A 19,175-nucleotide genomic window follows, 5' to 3' on the forward strand; every position below is an offset into this window, starting at 1 on the left:
AGTAAGCTTGCCTGCCTGCTCCCCGCAGCCAGCCCTATAGTCACACTTTACACACCAACTGCTGTCAGCTGCTTTATGTAAAACAGTTATACTGCTAACTGCTGTCAACAAAGTTGTTCAGCTGAGTGGCATTCATCTGACAAAGTTATACATATTTATATTGTGATATATAACATATATATATACACACACATACATACACATCCTCTTGCTATGGAGTGGGACTGAACTGTCAGGGAAGTTATTTTTATTAACATCTCACTCTTCCTCTTCCATGACAACTCATGGCAAGGAAGATGCAGATACAACGCCGTTTCAAAGCGGCTTAATAATTGTGCTGGGCTGGCTTGGGTTTCACTTACAGAACAAGATACGATTACTATTTCTTTCTAATCCCATTTCTTTGAAGACCTAGGTCTTGCCCTCAGGTTACTCTTGCCCAGCATCTGCATTTACACCTGCAAGATGGTGTCCTTGCTTGTTTGATTGCGATGGGTGAGATCTGTCTTTCACTTGGGGGATTAGAGGGAGTTTCAGGCTTTCTCCTCCTAAGTTTCCTCCACTGCACCAGCAGCTGTGTCCTCCCAGGGCATCCCAAAGTCATTATCCTCCACAGCCCTTTAGGAGGACGTTGCCACAAAACAAGTGTAAAAGCACACTCCTATAAAACACCCCCAGCAGGTTTAGTAGCCTCTGAAGCACATACGTTTACGGACAATTGAATCTCTCACTATATCAACTAGGTGCGACAGGGCCAACATCTGAATGCACAAAAGCAAAACCTATAAGAGTGGGAAACCAGTGCTGCTCTATTTTAAACCCAGACTTTTTTTGTTGCTGTTGACAAAATGCCAAAAAAGCATCTTAGCGGTTGATGCTTTTCCTATTTTTCCCCAAAATTTGCTAGTTTTGAAAAGAACACAAAACCCCAAACCCCCACTGGCGTTAGATAAGCACCGTAACAAATTGTTTTAATTTTTTCATTCACATACTGCAAATAATGGTTTATAAGGGTCCTTCTGGGTGTATTATTAAGGTTACATAAATACTATTTACTTGGGATGGTTTTGTTTCTCCCTCAGTTCTATTCTTAGCGAAATTAACTCTCAAATCCCAGCCAGTTTTTCCCTGGCCACCATAAAAACAAATCTAAGATGAAACTCAGAAATAAAAAGCCACCTCCCCCTCCCCAAACATTCACCCTGTAGAGCAAATTATGAAAAACAAGCCATTGACAAAAAGCCGAGCAGATGCTCCCTGCTTGCAGTCCTTCCTCGGCAATGTGAAATAAACCCAACAGATGCCTCTCTTAATTGAGCACATGGATTACATACACACATGCACTCTGTCCTGCTTAAAACAAAACACACACAAAACTCAAACAGGAAAATAGCCAGAGAGCTCTTCCCAAAGCCGAGGCAAGCAGGAATGCTAAGACCAAAAAAGACTCAGCTTTTCCTGCTCAAAACGAGACAGGAAACCGTATCTGTAGACAGAAGGGAGTTGAAATCCATTAAAACCCGTGGACCTGATTATGTAGATCCCACAGGGTAAAGCAGGTACAACACATGCCTTTGTGTAGCCACACAGGAGAGAGGAAAGAAAAAAAAGCATCAGCTTACAAGGAAATGTGTGAATATTTACTGGAGGCACGACTGCACTATGCAGCTACCAGAATAGATCACAGATCCTACACAGGAAAAACAGGAGCGGTGCCTGCTTCCACACAAGAGGAGATGGAAAGCATATGTGAATCTATGCACGTGTGCACATCCCCAAGTCCTTGCCAAAGAAACCACAAGCAAATTAGCTGAACACAGAATATGACCTGGATTTAACCCACAGCTTGGCCAAAACTGTCCTTACTGAGAGGTGCTGTGCACTGACTGCTCACCAACTTGCCCCCCCCCCGAGCATCTCTGAGCCACAGTATATGAACTCACCAGGGGGAGCTCCGAGATCCTTCCTTCTGGGCTGTAAGGACTTGACCTGAATGTCAAAGATTCCTTTTGAGGGTCACAGATGATGCCAGGACTGCAAATGTACCAATAAAGAATGCCTTTTCCCTATAGAGTTCTCAGGTCCAACTGTACAAGTAACGTCTCTCAGCACCATTCGCACTAACAGATTTGGCTCAAGGGCTGCACCTAAACTTGGCTTCCATTTTCAAAAGACTGCACAAACTCACTTAAATGCAATGTGACAAACCAACAACTTTAAGAATGGACCCTGACTGAGAAGCTCTTTGGTGTTCCCTTGTATTAGCACCTGATAGAAACTATTTCACAGCCACGATGAGCCCTTCAGCCTAAGCAGTTTCAGAGCTGGACTGAGCCAGAGGGGTGCTGCTCCCTGCAGCGCTTCACTGAAGTTGCTCCATGTTTGGCTACAGCCCTTCATTCACCTCTTTAACCAGCCCGCTGATCAGGGGAAACAGATGCTGGGATATACCCGTAGCTATAGCACCCACTGGTGCTGAGACAACACGCAGCAGGACTGTGCTGATGCAGATACAGCTCAGGGCACGGAGTTCAGTTAGGGCAGATGAGAGATGCTTGTAGAAATTCAGTTTGATACAGGATGCGCCTAAAATAGGATAAAATGGAGAATCTTGATAAAATGCAGAATGCATTTTATTATGCACAATACTTGTCCAGCAACAGCTCTGAATGAGCTGATGAGAAAGCTGAAATTAGTTATTGTGCAACTGCAACCATGTAGTCCAACAGATGAAACCATCTCTGTAAAAACGCATTTCAAGTATTTTCATTGCTCCTCAGGCTTTTTTCATTACTTCATGCTAAAATGAGACAGGCACAGCAGTTCCCTAACAGGTACTTTGGTGGCTTAAGAGACAGTTATGTATCTGTATTTGCCCATCATTCCATATCTCACATACCTGATCCATAAATACAGACTGATTTTATGCAGCAGGTACGACACTCCCAGCACATTTTGTTCACAGTTCAGACTCTGGTTGTGCAGAACTGACATAACTCCATGGCCCTCTGCCACGTTTCACTGTTGTCATAACTTCAGCTTTACAGCCTCTATGGAGAGTCCGCATCAAGATTTCCCCCCTCCACGCTCTCTCTGTTCAAGTTTTGCAGCTCAGCTCCCAGACCTTGCAGGCAGTGACCCTGCTGGCTGGTGACACCCAAAGCCCTGAGATTTCTCCTTGATCATCACTCTTGCGCCTGCTCTAACCCTGCCTACTCTGCTCTCAGACCTTGCCTGGGCAACAGTGTGACTCAGCACCATAAAACTATCCTTTCTCTTTCTCCTCCCTCTTGCTGGTCTTACCACCTCCTTCTGTCCTTAGGTTTCTCTTCCCCTGTGCAGCTTTGGGGCGTGTTTCTGCAGCACAGTGGTCTATCATGCTGCAGGGTTAGGACAGAACTCTGATTCATCAGGTACAGATGAATGGGGCACAGAACAATAATTTCAGACGCTGAAGCAATTGTTCCATGCACAGCATTTAATTCTGGGGAGCAACACGTATCTTTGTCCTGTCCCTTTTAAATCTGATGGCAGACCACCACCTTCCCAAAGGTGTTCCCATCTCCACAGATAGATCAACCGCTCCTTCCATTGAGCTCTGCAACCCTGGGGAGATACGAGGAGGAGAGACACAGTGTCCTCCCGTCTGACTGGGCCACTCACGGCTTCTGACTGACATATCATGTGAGGAGACACCTAACAGCTAAGGCAAATAGAGTGGTCCATATCTGGAGATAACATAACCTTGGATGTTACGTGACCTGCATTATACAGGTGATCCCACACTTTATGTCTTCCACATACTGTAGCGATGGGCTTGCCTCTCACATAGGTAGCAATGTCGTGTGTAGCTACTACAGAAAGCTTAATCTCTCATTTCCTCTGCAAACACTAAGTCTTTCCTCCTGTCAACCACAGTGGAGACTGTGGTCAGACTCCATCTACCCCTGCAGCCAACCCACCCTGGAAGAGTCCCAAAGTGCAAACCAGCACCTTGCTCATAGTCATGTTTAGCAAATACACGGACAAGTGAGGGAAACACGCAGTTTGAGGAGAGGCTGTTTGGTGATGACAGCTTTTATCTGTGCTTTATGACTTATTTATTGAGCTGTTGCTGGCTTCACAGTGGTTTTGTTGATTACGTTTTTAACTGCCTAGAAGGTCACAGAGGCACTGTGTTTGTTTTTATAAATTAAGCTAAACCAACTCATATTTAATATCCAAACAAATCTGCTGAGAGTTAGGTTTATAGCTGGAGAGGCCGTTACCAGTCAGAACAGGAATTGACCATTCCTGGCACAATGCATGAGCTCTGACGATCCCTGTACTTGGGCACACGGCTCCCACAATGGTTTTTGAGCAGGGTCAAGATTCCTGCTGCAAATATGAATCACTGTGCGTTTGAAATTCCTTTTCTATTAACACTGTTTAATATTTGCCTTACATGTTCTGCTTTGGCAGAAAATGCCAAAGCATTGCCAAAGCATTTTTGCTCCTGCCCTGCTCTTCCTAAACTCATTTGTTCTCTGGAAGACTGTCAGCAAAGAAACACTAGACAATCTGAACAAAATGTATTTGGTGGGGGAGATGATCCACACAGGATGAAATTGTGATAATGACAAAAGAAAGGGCCCTGCTCTAATCCCCTCTTTCAATTCAACCCACCAGGTCTCGGTATTAGCTTCTTTATCAATAGCTTCCCCTCCTCTCCTGTCTCCTTAGAGTACAGAGGCTCTTTTCTTCCTCCAGACCACCTCACACCTCCCCTTCATGTTAGATTACCCTGATTTTCACTCCACTAATGGTATTCATGCTTGTCATTAGTTGCTTAGGAGGAGGGGTTTGAAGTTCTCCAGAACAGATACAATTCACAACGCATGGCTGGGTTTCTGGAAACAGCTTGCATCCTAGCAAGAAGCAGAAATGCCCATGTACTTATAGCTACGAAAAGCTCTTTTTCATGGATGCAAGGGTGTTTAAGAAGCCTTTACATCAGATGCACGTTTTTCATAGGTGGGAAGAATTTCCTCACTGCTCCAGCAGTTGCTCCACCATCTGCTCCATCGCCTTCAGCAGACACAGGTTCATCTCACCTCACCGCAGCCATCCACGCGTGAAGCGTCTACTTTAAGCCAACCGTGTGGCTTATCCAGGGTCATGGAAAAGGTAAAACCTTCCAGCGTTCCCCCTGGAGAGGCATCTGACATAGCTGAGAGTGAAGGGTGACTCTTGGAAGGGTCAACGCCATTAATGGAAGTGTGACAACTACCTTTACGATGGTTGCAGCCGTGAAAGAGGCATCCTTAGGCATGACTTTGAGGAGAAGGCAATGCTTCTATGGAGATACAGGCGCTTAACCCTTACATGCTCTTGAGAAAGCCTTCCTTTCAACAGCTGCCCTTCCCCTCTCCTGACACACAAGGTGGAGTTGTTAACACTAACATGACTCAGAGGATGTTGTGAAGACTCACTCATATCCTTCAGACTCCTCATGGCTGCACAAGTGCAAATAAGCCTTTACCATTCTCATCTTATTGTTTAAATAGCTGCTCAGTGTAAATAGCATCTGAGCAAAGCACACAGTGGTACACATGCGCTCCCACTGCCTCCCCTTGCAGCAGAGGAGAGCTTTTCTTGAGCCTGAGCCCAAACCGGGCCGTGCAGTGTTGCCATCATCGCTTCCTGTTTGTTACCTCACGACACCGTTTCCTGTTTCCTGCCTGATTACAACTGTGCCAACTGTTTTTCCCAAGCCTGAACCAGCTTCCCAGCACCCCCCTTTTCAGCTCACACACTGGTTTGGTGGTGATGGGTGCTGCTGGCTGCCTATGAAGAACAGTCCTCTTCCCCAGTCCACACCTACCCTCTCCCTGCCCACTTGGGTGCCCAGTCCAAGGGTAAAGCAGCGAGTCTTACACATCCCATAAAACAAGGAGAGAAAGAAATGAGGTGCTGGTAGCACATAGGGGTTTATTGCAAGCAAGCACAAGGCAGCAAGGTGACCTGCTGGATGGAGACGGTTGTGATTTGAGGGACTCGTGGAGTTCACCTCTTTAGACACCCTATATGTCACAGGGCTTTCTGTTTATTCAGCAACCTGGCACTGAGCTGACTAAAGCAAATGGTGTGGGAAAGCACATTGAGGCATCAAAGTACGGGGGTTTAATGTGGTGCCCAGTAGTTAGTCCCAGTGGCCCATCACCAGACGTTAGAAATGCTCCCACTTTCGTAACTGAATTTACTTTCAGCATCCAGCCACTTCTGGTTATACCTTTCTCCCTTCTAGCGTGGTATTTTCTCTTTACCTGTAATTGAGCGGTGTCTCCAGTCCTGCTTTGGTACCTGAGGTAGCTGAGCTCTTTCAGTCTCACCCTGAATGTCACAGCCTCCAACACTGAGGCAAGTTCCCTGGCTCAGGTGGGAAGAACACCTTCCTCTTTCTACTCCCTACACCCTTGTTTACACCCAAGGACCACATGGACACCAGAAGGGGTCCCTTTTCCAAACCCTTGGGGGACTGCTGTTTTATTGCCAATCGCTTTGTGAGGCACCCGTAGTCCTAACAGGATCCCAGAAGCCTCTTGGAGACTGGGAGCAGCCTGCAGGCTGGCAGAAAGAAGTTCTGATTTTTAAGGGGCTGAGGTGTAGGGACACACAGGAGAACAACCGCATTCAATACCAATTCACACTTAAGAACACAGGAACCTCCTAGGAGCTGTTAAGTAACTCTGATCTGTGCCTTCACCTGCCCTGCTGCAGTCACAACAGCAACGACCTGTCACAGCCAGATTAAGAGAATCATCTTTAGCGTCCAGTACCCAGTTCAGTGCCTGACCCAGCTAATGCATATTGCCGCTTATGGTGTTGGGTCAGCACCTTTCAAATACGAAGAAAAATAAATAGCCTTTGCAGATGTACACCAGAGGCATGCGCCCATTTAAGCTTAACAGTGAAAATGTCTGCTGGCACTTTGTTTCCTCACATCTCACCTAAAGTAGGCAAAAAACCCCCAACCAAATCCTCTCTTTTCCTCTGTTCCTTCACCTTTTGCCTGCCCTGTCTATTTAAACTGTAAACTACTTGAGGAAGGAACTGTCCTCTGCTGCAGTTTTCCTAATATCCAGATGTTTCTGAGATGCCGCACAGGAAAGACCTTGGACATCCTGAACAGCAGAATGAGGACATCAAAGTGGCAATAACTGATCTACAATCATAAAATGAAATCTGATTTCCCTTGCTGACCCTAAATGAACATGATATAGCATGCTTTGAACTAGCTGTTTCTTACTAAACACATGGAAAGAAGATTGTGCTACTAGGAGTGGTCCCATTGCAGTATAAAGCTTTATGGCTATTCCATTTGAGCAGGCAAAGGCAGCAGGGCATTTTCTGTCCGTTACCTTCACTACAGACTACCCCACGGTGAGTAACTGTGAGGCATGCTGCTGGGAACAGGCTGGAGACAGACAGATCATACCATGCAAATCCAAACTGGCAGCACGTGAGAGCTCCCGTGTTGAAGGAGCTCTTCACCATATACCAGCTACCGCACTTACGGTTTGTCTCTGGAGACCCGAATACGTTCATCTTGTGCCAGAGGACAGGGAGAGCAGCGGGAAAAGGATGGAAGGGTTTGCAGCAGTTCCCAAAGCCTCGCACATGCACGTGTAAAGGAGCCTCGCAGCCTTACAGGAGCAAGAACCGCAGCATCCCTGACCAGCGCTGTTCGGCCAGTAGAGGTCTGTAGAGGAGTCGCAGCCTGAGGCTGCAGCCCTGAGGCTGGGAAGGCTCAGGGTAGGTGGCAGGCTCGGCGCACCTCTCGTAAGAGGCACCTTAACTGAGCAGAACTGTAGGGTCTCTTGTGACTGAAGACACAGCAGTGCTCTGTCACCATGCACTCTGTTTAATGGAGAACGGAGTAGTGAGGCTAACAGGGCGGAATGCCCTGTGCTGCACAGCTACAGGCATGTACTGTTACTGTGACCAAGATCTGTGGCTACCAATATCAGGGTTGCAGGGTCACAGATTGAAGATGCCTGGCCAAAGTGCTTTTTTGGCACAGCTAGAAGGTTTTGCACAGCTCTGGGATCACAGTGGGAAGGTCACAAGTGAGCCTGTGAATAGGAAGTCTGTATCACCATGGGAAGTGCACTGAGGTATTGCAAAATGCTGCCTGCAAGGACAGCTTCCAGGTCGGAGTCATGGTAAGAGAGTGTGCAGCACCAAGACCCACATTACAATACAGACAAGGTATGAGGACAGACCCCTGCAGCCAAGGGGAGGCAATATAGGCATTTTCAAAGAGACTGAAAGCTAATGCACTCTCCCAAAGCTGTAAGAGACAAATCAAACCCTACCCTATGAGAAACCTACAGGGATTGGGGAATTTATGCCCTGACTCTCAATGACTCATTGCTGTGTGGCACTTGATGCAGTGCACCAGGTAATGCAACACATGAATTCAGGGCCAGGAAGGGCATCTCTCTGACAGTCACTGCTCACGCTGCAGCTTCAGACTGCAGCTCTACACAAGGAGCATTACTGCAGAGCAGCAAACAGCATCATTCCCCCTCAGTATCAGATTCCCACTGCAGGATCCTGCTCTGCTGTGCTCCCCCAGCCACAAGCAGGATCCCTGGGCTGCAGCTGTAGCATCAGGATGAATTCTTCATCCACAATAGACAGCTAACAAACAGAGAAAGAGGTTTGTGTGGGAGACAGCAAGCTGCAACTCTTCCCAGGCTGCTATCACAAAGCTGACTGGAAATAGCTGAACTAGAGGGCTGCAGAACAGCCACCCTCTGGTCTGAAAGCTTTGAGGGGCACAGAGAGCTTCCTGGGTTTCTCAGTTGTTGCTTTAGGGAACACCTGGCTCAGCAGCAGCAGTGGAGGACCATCTCCAGCCCCAAGAATGGCAGCCTGCACTGCACAGCATTGTGTTTCTTGTCAGAGGCTCATTACGCATCAATATTTAATCACTACCAGCAGAACACAAAGGAAGAGGGGTTGGGGAGAGCAGGGCTTTCAAATGCTTGCGCTGTGGCTCCTGTGGGCACTCCAGTTCCTCCATTCTGAGCCGAAAAGCATTTACACCAAGCAGGCAGAAGAATTAAGAGAACATAGGAAGAGTTGGTCTTTACCTGGTGCTCCACTGGGCTCAAATGTTTTCAGCATGGGTTCATTTTTTGCTCCTTTCGGCCCCCTTCTCAACAAAAAGACTGCAGATCCTCACACAGATGCTGTCACACAGAACACAAACATCTACACGAAAGAGAGACACGAGCTGTGCTGTGCCATGGGGGATTGTTTTGGTGCATAGCCATTTATGCTTGCCTGACAGGTGAGGCACACACACACATTTTCTATTCATGACTACCTCATTTAGGGAACAGTTAAGCTATGCTTCTGGTGACATTTTCCTCTAGGGCCATGTGGACCTCTCAGGGGATGAGAGAATGTACCCTTAGCGCTGTTAGACAATCACACGAGTCTTTTGAATAAGCCCCTAAGGAATTCATCCTTCAGCTCATAATTAAGTATATTATTATCTCTATTACCAGTGTACTGTGCAGTTTCCAATAGGTTATTGTCACTGTCCCAGGACTCATGCTCTCCAAATCGTTGCGAATGCCAGATGCTGTTGTATGGCTCCTACTGGAATTCTCCAAGCACAAGCCACTGCTCGGTACACAATCAGCTCTTTGCTTCTAATGCTCACTTACAAATTCATCTGCCACAGAAAATGTCCATAGAGTAAAGGGAAATGCTATCTTTCCCAGTTGTGCTTTGCCATAGACACAGTGCCTACTCCAAGAAGTACCTATTTATTTAATGAACACCTTGCTACTTCCAGGCTTCCTCTTCATATTCCAGGTCTGCAGCTGATAGTGAAGTTTGAGGAACGACCATGAAGGATGAACCCTTATGCTCTTTGGACCACAGAGGAGCTCACTTGTGATGCCTTTAAACCTACTCACTCACACTTTCTTGCAGAGAAATTCCTACTAGCTCAGGATGACATTCCTGCCAGACTCTGAATGTCATCATATGGAGATCTGCTCCCACACAGAAGGGTGCAGAAAAGATGATGTGCTAATGAGCTACCTTCTTATCCCTGCTGTCAGTTCAGTGACTCTCCCTCCTCCTCTTCCCTTCCCATGAACTGCAAATGTAATTGCTTTCCAGCAGCACTGTGAAGAGCCCAGTCCATCTGCAACCCTGGAATCCCTCCAGAGGGCAAAGTCTTGGCTTTGTGCTTCGAATTATCTTGTCTTTTCTCTAGAGAAGAAGGAAGGAAATACCAACCAGGGCACTGATGCAGCCAGACTGAGCAGCTGAAGTGAGGCCAGAATCTCTTTGGCCATCGGACTACCTAGGCTGTCCTGCCAGCGCTCAGCAGGCCAGTGCAAGCCTGTTGCCACCATGTCACTAGTACTGTTATTCTGCTTGGCAGCGCAACCTGTGTCTCTGAGCCTGCTCCCCTCATGCCTTTCTCACTACCTAGCACCCAGCAAGCAATATAATAGCTAATGTAGAATGGATAGCCCAACGCTCCACTCATCTCCCGTGTTCAATGAGGAACTTTACAACCGCTGGATACACAGAGCTGGGATGCAGGCAAACAGGGTACTCCAACATCACTCACACAAGTTGCCACTTAAACGTGGGCAAGCCACTTTCACCTCCCACTCTTCCTAGGTGTAAAGTGGGGCCACTCTTTACTCACCTGCATCTGAGAGGGATAGTCTCAATTAGCTAGTGTAAAAAGAGTTCTGTGCATTCCTAGAGGACACTGATGCAATGTCTGAGCCTGCTCAGGCAAGAAGTATGCTCAGGCTAGAGGCAATGAATACAGCAAGATCAATGCTATGGTTCCATGCTACTTGTGGTCTACTGAAGGCACAAAATCATTTCAGGTGTCATGGTTATCAGCATCTTTCTTTCATATCACCTCTCCATATGCTGATTAGAGTGAGCTGAGAGGCAAATGGCTCTGCTTAGGGCCCTTGGAAATGAATAAGGAGAAAGGGATATCAGTAGAGGAAGAAAACTGATAAGTGAGAACCCTGCATGGGAAGAGGAGCAATTTGCCAGTTTTTTGGAGGATCCATAGGTGCAACATTTGACAAATAACAGTATCCAAGAGGTTACTTTAATTTCTCTCATACAGAGGCAATGTACCAGGAAAAAGATTTGTCAATAAAAATTTGATGAAAACCAGTGATGCTTTCAAATTGTGTTGTTCCCCAACTCCCTTGTTTATGAAATCTGTGCCAGCCATTTCAATTTAAAGGGTCATATTGAGAGCTCAACACTGTTTTTCTGCCCTCTCATTGTTTTTCAATTTCCTATTTATAGCTGCTTTTTGACTAGCCTGGTCACAGAGTATGAAGTTATTTGTTTTCATATCCAGTGCACTCGGTTCTCAGCAAACAGCACAGAAAAACCGAGGGATTCAACTTGTACCTATTTTGATTTGATGTGTTCTGGGAAAAAGCTAGATTTTCCACATGGATTTCTCCCACTTTGCAGCAATTCAGATGGTCTTTACTGCTAACGCTCAGCCATCTGATGCAACCCCTGCTACATATAGCACCAATACTGTACCATGCCACAATGACCCTTCCACTCAGGTACTGAGTCCACTCGCCTCATTGCATGAGCAATATGGAAAACACGAAGCTATTGCACAACCACACCATGACACCTTTCTTCCATTACCTCCACCACAGCGTCTTGTAATTCCTTTTTAATGGCTCTCATTATCTCCCTCTACCACATCTATATATAAAGCCAAAAATAGCTCAAAGGAAATAGGCAAATTCTGTTACGGGAAAGTGGCAGAATTTCACAGAGGGGTTACTTCTCAGGCTGAAGGTCTCACAGAGGATGCTATAGAGTCTAGTTTTGACTCTTCTTTGGTGCAGAACTTGTGATAGTGACAGAACTAGAAGACCCCCCGCCTGCTGACGTTTGAAAGAAGACACGTGGCAGAATTCTCTTTATGTTCAACATACACCAAGTCACCCTGGCTTGAAGGGAGCAAGAGAAGACCCAGTTCTTGGCTTGGATTCGCTCTCTCGTATTTGTACGGCTTGACTGCATGAAGTGCAGTGTGTAGGCATTGGATGAGTGGAACCCTCCTCAGCTACATCCATTACCACTTTGGGCCACTCCATCACCTTGCAAGCAAAATCTGAACCCAGGCTGTTACACTTAATCTGCCTACCCATCTATTCATGGACAGTCACTCATTCATAGCCAGGCCCTTGACTATGCAACAGCCATCTGCTCCCCTCTGTCTGCTCACTCATGGAAATCCGAGGGCTAAGTAAACCCAGGGTTCTACTGTGCTGCTTTGCATTACATGCAAACTTGGAAAGCCAGTTTAATGAGGAAGCCCAGGGGAAAAGAGGAATGTTGGAGGTGGATGTGCACTCTAAACTGCTGCGCCATCAGATGTGAGCTTAACCTGTTGAATGGCAGTTTGCTTGCCTTGCTTATTTAGGCTAAAATGTATACACAGAACTCTGCCAGCAGGTCTGGAGGGCAGTGAGGAAAAGCTGGGACAGACTGAGTGTGGTGCAATGTCCCACCAGCCAGATTTGGAAGAGAACAGCCATCCACAACCTTCGTTCAAGGAGATTTCATATTATAGGACCCCCTTTGAGCACAGAAGGTAATGAAATAGGGGACAGGAGAGGGACAGGTAACAATGATTTCAACTAGAGATGCAGAATTAAACAGTCACTGGACAACAGTTTGATCATCTCAGCCATCTCCAGGATCAGAGAGAAAAGGAACTGACAGATTTAGAAGGATTCTTCATACCTCTGACTCTGAAGGCACTTGTTATGCATAGACTCAGACTCATATTAAAAGAATCACTAACTGCTTAACCTTAAGTACATGATTAATTTCAGCATCAAGTGATTTAAACACATTCTTTCCAGTGTTCACCCAAGAACCTCTGATAAGTTTGACCAAACCTTGCTTTGGCAAGATCCTTATTTTCACGTGTAAGCTTTAAAACAGAACAGGGTCTGATCATATCATTATACACACAGACAGATGGTCAGTCCATGAGTGGGCAGCACTATGACTACCCTTTCCAGTTAGAAACAGTGGAATATGGAATAAAGCTAAAGATTTTGGCATTAGCCTGCAGTGACAGTCACCAGGAATAAGCCTGCAGCAACCAAGATCCTACATAGCAGAACACTTCTGTGCTCCCATCCTGCATCCATCTCTGCATTAAGCCTCTCTCCATCAGACAGGGTCTAAGTGCTCCAGCTGAGGTTGCAGGCTACTGGCTGCTAGACACTAGAGTCTTGCCAGGTTGTAGCCAAGCTCTATGGGACTGGAGGCAGCATCCTTCCTAAATTAGCTGGGACAGATTTCCTAAAATGAGGCTTCTATTAGAGAAGACTAAAATACATTGGAATATATACTCCTCGCTGTACCGGGACATGACATGTGTGTGTGCCTTAGAAATACGACTACAAATAGGCTGTGAATGTCCAAGCACTGCCAAGAGCAGGTTCCACATTCATCACAAGCTGAATGCAAGCAACTGTACAACCACTTTGCTACAATAGTCCAGGAGCTCTGGAAAAGATGGACTGAAGGAACTGGTTTCTATGCAACACAGGCAACAGGACAGAGTCTTTCCTCAACACTGCAATCTGTACCAAGATGGGGTTCACAGGTCTTTGAGGGCTTAAAATACACGTTAGCTGAGAGTTGTGAAACCTTATGCCAAGGATACCATCCAGGGAACATTTCAGGGCTTTTCCTCAAAACAAGAGGAGGAAAATACCTATCAAAACCAGTTGACATTATCAGTTGCTGTCTTGGCACCAGCCCAGTGTTTCCACCTCACAAAAATCTGGCTGTGCTCTCCTTAACCCAGTGTAACCTCAGGCTACATGTAACATCAGAGTTAGTAAACAGGCGATGATGGTGCCTCTGCTTGTGTACAGCATTCCAGTCCAATCATTACGTCACATACCAACCACGCAGGTCATGACTCTGATATTCCACTGACACACCAGTCATCAGCTTCCAGCGTCCGTGCGGCCGCGGTGCCCACAGCTTTTAGCCTGCCTCAGGAGAAGATTCCCCATAGTCAGCACTGTACAGCTCACAGCCACATCTCACGCTGGCCATTAAACAGGGAGGGTGCCCTGGTAAAATTTGGGTCCGATTCATCCAAACTACGCTGCATTTCACCCTGTGCTGTTATGACTGGCTGGGTGGCTCTGGGGGATGAATGCTACAGACGACATAGAGAGACGCACGTGGAATTCAAATTGGATTAATTTAATCATAGAATCAACTAGGTTGGAAAAATCCTTTAAGAACATCAATTATAACCATTACCCCTTAAATTAAGTATATTACTTGCAAAAAGCACACGTAAGCCACGTAAGCCACATCAGCCTCACTTCTCACTGTTCAACAGCTCCCCTCAGAAAGTCCCATTATTTTTGAAGAGCCCAATAGGCTCAGATGTCTGTACCCCTGCACCCACACTACCCTTTACTTTAGCCAAGGCAGATAAACTGCACTTACATTCTGATCTGGTCACATTGCCACTGCCACCATGCACAGACAGACGTTAACTAAGCAGGGTATTTGACACTGGGAAGATGCCACAGCCCCTCAAACGACCAAAGAGCTGCAGAGTGATGACATTAGAGGGGAAACAAGAAGGAAAAATCTGGCCTTTTTATAAGTAGATGAAGCTACTGAATTCAGCATGGCCAAGTTGAGCTTCTGCTCTCAGGTCAGTTCCAAAAAGCTCAGCATGTAGCAGGGTCTGGGATAAGGTTAGGAGCATGACAGGAATTAAACTCTGCAATGGAAAGATGTCACAGCAGAGCTGGAAAAGCTTAGTGCCAGGTCAGGATCAATAACAGAACCAGAGCAGATGGAGAAAAACAATTTCATAGAGAGCACTGATAAGTCAGAGTCAGCCAAGGGAGCAGCAGTGCCAGGACATGGTCAGTGGGTACAGAAAAAAGTTCAGCTCATGCCACAGCAGCTACAGGTGCAGAGGAGCAGATGTGAGAACAGGGTAACAGTAAATACCTTGTTCTGGCAACACTGGATGCTGTTTTCATCCACAGGAATCAAAACACTGGCAAAGTACGACAGCTTTTGATGGGCAGGAGCTCTATTTGCTGGTGCCCATGGGTCACTGGTTGCTGAGGAACTCCTAAGCAGAGCTCAAATGCCTTCACTAGCAATCTTAACCAGCCAAGAGCTTGGTCTCTGTCAGTCTGCACCATTCTGCCGTCAATCTTACAGATACTATGTGGCCCAGCACCAGTCCCTCGAGTCACTATGTTCCCTGGGCAATGCCACGAGTCACTTTCCTGTTGTCTCCCAATTAGGAGCACAGACCACAGAACTGCACTGTCAACACTTCCCACACACAGCTTACATGGCGAGAAGGTGCAGCGAGAACATCCTGAGCCTAGGAAAGCTGTCAAGTCATCCTTCCTTACCACGCATCCCACCAAAAGGATTACAGCGACCTTCTCACATGCGCACTGGGAGCAGGGAAGCTGTAACTGGTTAACAAACTGGCTGCTGAGGGCTGCAGGAGCTTTGCTTGCTTAGGCACCCAGGCACAGCGTGGCAACACAGCTACCAATTCATGCAGAGCTATGCCCAGGGAACAAAAGCAAAGGACACGGCCTCTGGGTAGCGAGTTCTTGTTTCTGCCCGGAGAAGGGAGGTGCAGTCAGTGCCTCCAGGTACAGGCATGTCCAGATGACACAAAACCAGGGCAGCAGCACCGGTGATCATGGTAAGCCCAGCTGGTACAGCCACACAGTCCAAGGCTCTTTGTACTTAGAGTGCCATGAGTCACGAGCAGTAGAGGTGGAGTAGCCCAACAGCTCCTGGTCTTCATACGTGCCTGGAGTCAGCTTCCCCGAAACATACCTCCTTGCACAGTGCAGCCACAGGGAATTCACCCCAATTTATGCTAATGCTCTGACTCACCCTGTTGATCAGCCTCTTCGCAGCCACTACAACAGCAGTCTTGGCTGGGCAGTCAAGTGCCTGAAGCCTGGCCCTTGGTGTTCCTCCTACCTTCCTTATGTTACCACCATAGCCTGCAACTTGATGCAATATGCCCCCACAAACCTTCTGTTTCCATCTTAGGGCAGGACAGCACAACCATTCTGCCACATAGCCCAGGTTTTTCATACAGAGCATACATCTTCCCTCCCACAAAGAGGAGAGTAAGACACACATAAGGCTGGTTTTCTTTTTAAAGCCAGACCCAGACTGCGACCAGAGCCATTGTCAGTCTGGTACCAGACCACACAAAATCATGACTTCTCTTTAAGAAAGAATCCATTTTATTTCTCCAGAAAAAAACTGTTCCCACATGGGCTACAGCTACGCTTTCTGACCACTCATTCCAGAGGACTTGGAAGCATCTTATCTCCTAAAATGAAAGAGGTTTCATGTTTAAAGCATTTTATCTTCATCATCTTTAATAGTTTCTAAGTGTTTGAGAGTCATGATATCCCCATGATGGAAGTGATAACATTAAGCTTTCAAATGCTGCTACACTGAACTGCCAACAAAGATTATGAAACATGGAACGCCCCAGGACCATCCAGAATGGGTCATAGCCAACACACACAACAGCTCTGTCCAGAGAGATGCTTTTCCTGTTTTGATCTTGTATGTGGTTGAGCGCAGGAGGACAATGCCCATTACTGGCCATACGGAAAGTCCAGCAGCCAGATAACTTTTGAGTAACCTCAACTGTCCAGCCACGCAAGTTCTTGCTGTTCCCATATACAAGAAGGTGGGAGACGCTCGACTTCACAGAGCAGCATGACTGGCACCCAGGTTACAGGCAGCGGCATATCCAGCTTTGGAGAGCTGCTCAAGAACTGACGGCTGGCCCAGAGCATGGGAAGGATGGTGCGGACAGGCTGCTGGGCAGCACACGTTACTTAAGCATTTGTGCTCCAGGCTGAAGGAGAGCGTTTCTGTGGAACCTGTGCGTATTCACGCATGTCCTCCACGCCTGTTATCCTGGCACTCAGCTTTGTCTTCTGGGGCAGAGAGCCTGATCTGATACACAGATGCTCTCTCTGAATTAAAGAGCTGGCAGAACTTGCTTATCGTATTTGCCAGGGCACCACAAGGAAGACAGGCAATGCCTAGCAGGTGTGCGAGTCATTTCTTGGCTTATTAAGAGTTTTCTTCCCATAACATTTTGTTCTAAATAAATAGCATTGTGCTTTAAGGAAGGCGGTGATCACCGACACAGTCTGCTCCTCATCTCTGGGAAGAGCACCTGTAATTAGTAAGGACAGAGCTTCAGATCTCCTGGGCTAATCACAAAAAGATCCAAAGGGGAAACTGCAGACTAAGTTACCAAACTAAAGGGAGAAGAAAGCAGGATTTTACTTTGAGACAGCTGAGAACCAAGAGCCCAAAACCTAAGTGGACATGATTTAGGAAATCACAAAAGGAATGGAGTTACTGTTGGGCCAGAATCTGTCCTATTAATGTCACAGCACTAGACATGTTAGCTCACATGCAACACATTTACAGCTATTTTTCAAACCTCAGTTTTCAATATAGGTCCTAGAGGTACTAAAATATACAGGCAAATATTTTCAGCTGTTTATTATAGGAATTTTCCCCAGGACTGCAAATTCCCTTCAGACAGAGACATAGGCTTAGCATCAGAACATAAAATTCTGCCCAGTGTGGCCATGTTTAAAGAAAAGTCTTTCAGTATTCATCACTAACAATAATTTGCTTGGTTTTTTTGTCACAGGCTTTTAGTAATTCTAGAAACAAGCAAATCTCATCTGCAATACAACAGCATAAAACATTTTGTCTTCCTCTGCAATGAGAATCACATTAACTAGCTCAGTTGCTTGCGGCAACACTCACCTATTCAAAAGAGTAAATTGCAATGCAAGTGAGGTGTACTTACACATTAGAAGCTGTAAAGGAGAAAGGATCCGATGCAGGAGCAGTTTCTTATCAAGGTAACTACTTATATCTCTTTTTCCACACTGATCCATAAGCCCCACATGGGGACTAGTTGGTTTATTGCTGTGATTGGATAGTCAATACACGAATTTTCCTGCCCTGGAGCAATCAAGAGTCCAAACAGAAGCACTGTTACTACCCTCCTGTTTGCTTTGATGGGGATTTAGATGAGTGGGTAGCAGGTGGGTTTCCTTTCTCTCTCAGATGAAAACTATTAGTGACTGCTGCAGGTGCCAATCCTACTTTCTGGCCATAGAAGGAGGGGTAGGGTATGCTGGTTGTAAAGGGAGGATTTGGTGCCTCTTTGTACTGGTTACTCTCATTCTAGACTTCATCCTTACTCACCCTTCATCTCTTTATGGGCCTTTTCCACACTTCCTTTGATGTGTGGTTAATGGGCTTTGTTTCTAAAGAGAAACCTCTTATGGCATTATTACACTTGGGAACCTGCTGCCTCCTGTCTTCAGAAAGCATGCTGGCTAGTTCTGGTCCTCTCTTAAAGCTTGGTAACAGAACTTGTAGCTCACTTCTCTGCAGGTGAGTAGAACATGAATTTCAGCTTCCTTTCACCCTGCAAAATTCCAATGATACTGTAATGTCAGCTTGTGCGGGGGTTCTCAGTAGTCAGGGGATGAGATGGTGCTTCACGGTGTGCATTTGTCCTGCAGCTCTTGCTTTGCCATGTACCTCAATCAGATATTTCAGAGCTCTTAGTTTGTGTCTGGTTGGGGCTGAGTAGCCCCAGACTTAGCTTTGGTCATTCTCTGACTAGCTGTGTGTAGCGCTTAGTAAAAAAGAAATCCATAACATCTAGGTCACACAGAAGCAATGCTGGTTATGAAGATGTTGTGATGATGTCTGCAAGAACAGCTGTTAGCAAATCAGGACAAAACCTTATAGCTGCAAACCAACAAAGACTTTCTGACACCACAAATATGTGAAAATTCATCTCCCTTTAGTTTGGTAACCTAGGTCTGCAGTTTCCCTTCTGAATCTTTTTGTGGTTACCCCATCAGTTCTGAAGTTCTGTCCTTACTAATTCCAGGTGCTCCTGGCTCCAGCTGACTGAGACTACACTCAAGCTGTTTTCTGTGATGGTCCTGAAAAGGAAACCTTCTGCTCTTCCAACAACA

This window comes from Pezoporus flaviventris, unplaced genomic scaffold, assembly GCF_033815535.1.
Source record: "Pezoporus flaviventris isolate CSIRO_AGI_PZ_B2104156 unplaced genomic scaffold, CSIRO_AGI_Pfla_v1 ptg000035l, whole genome shotgun sequence".
Lineage (NCBI taxonomy): Eukaryota > Metazoa > Chordata > Aves > Psittaciformes > Psittacidae > Pezoporus > Pezoporus flaviventris.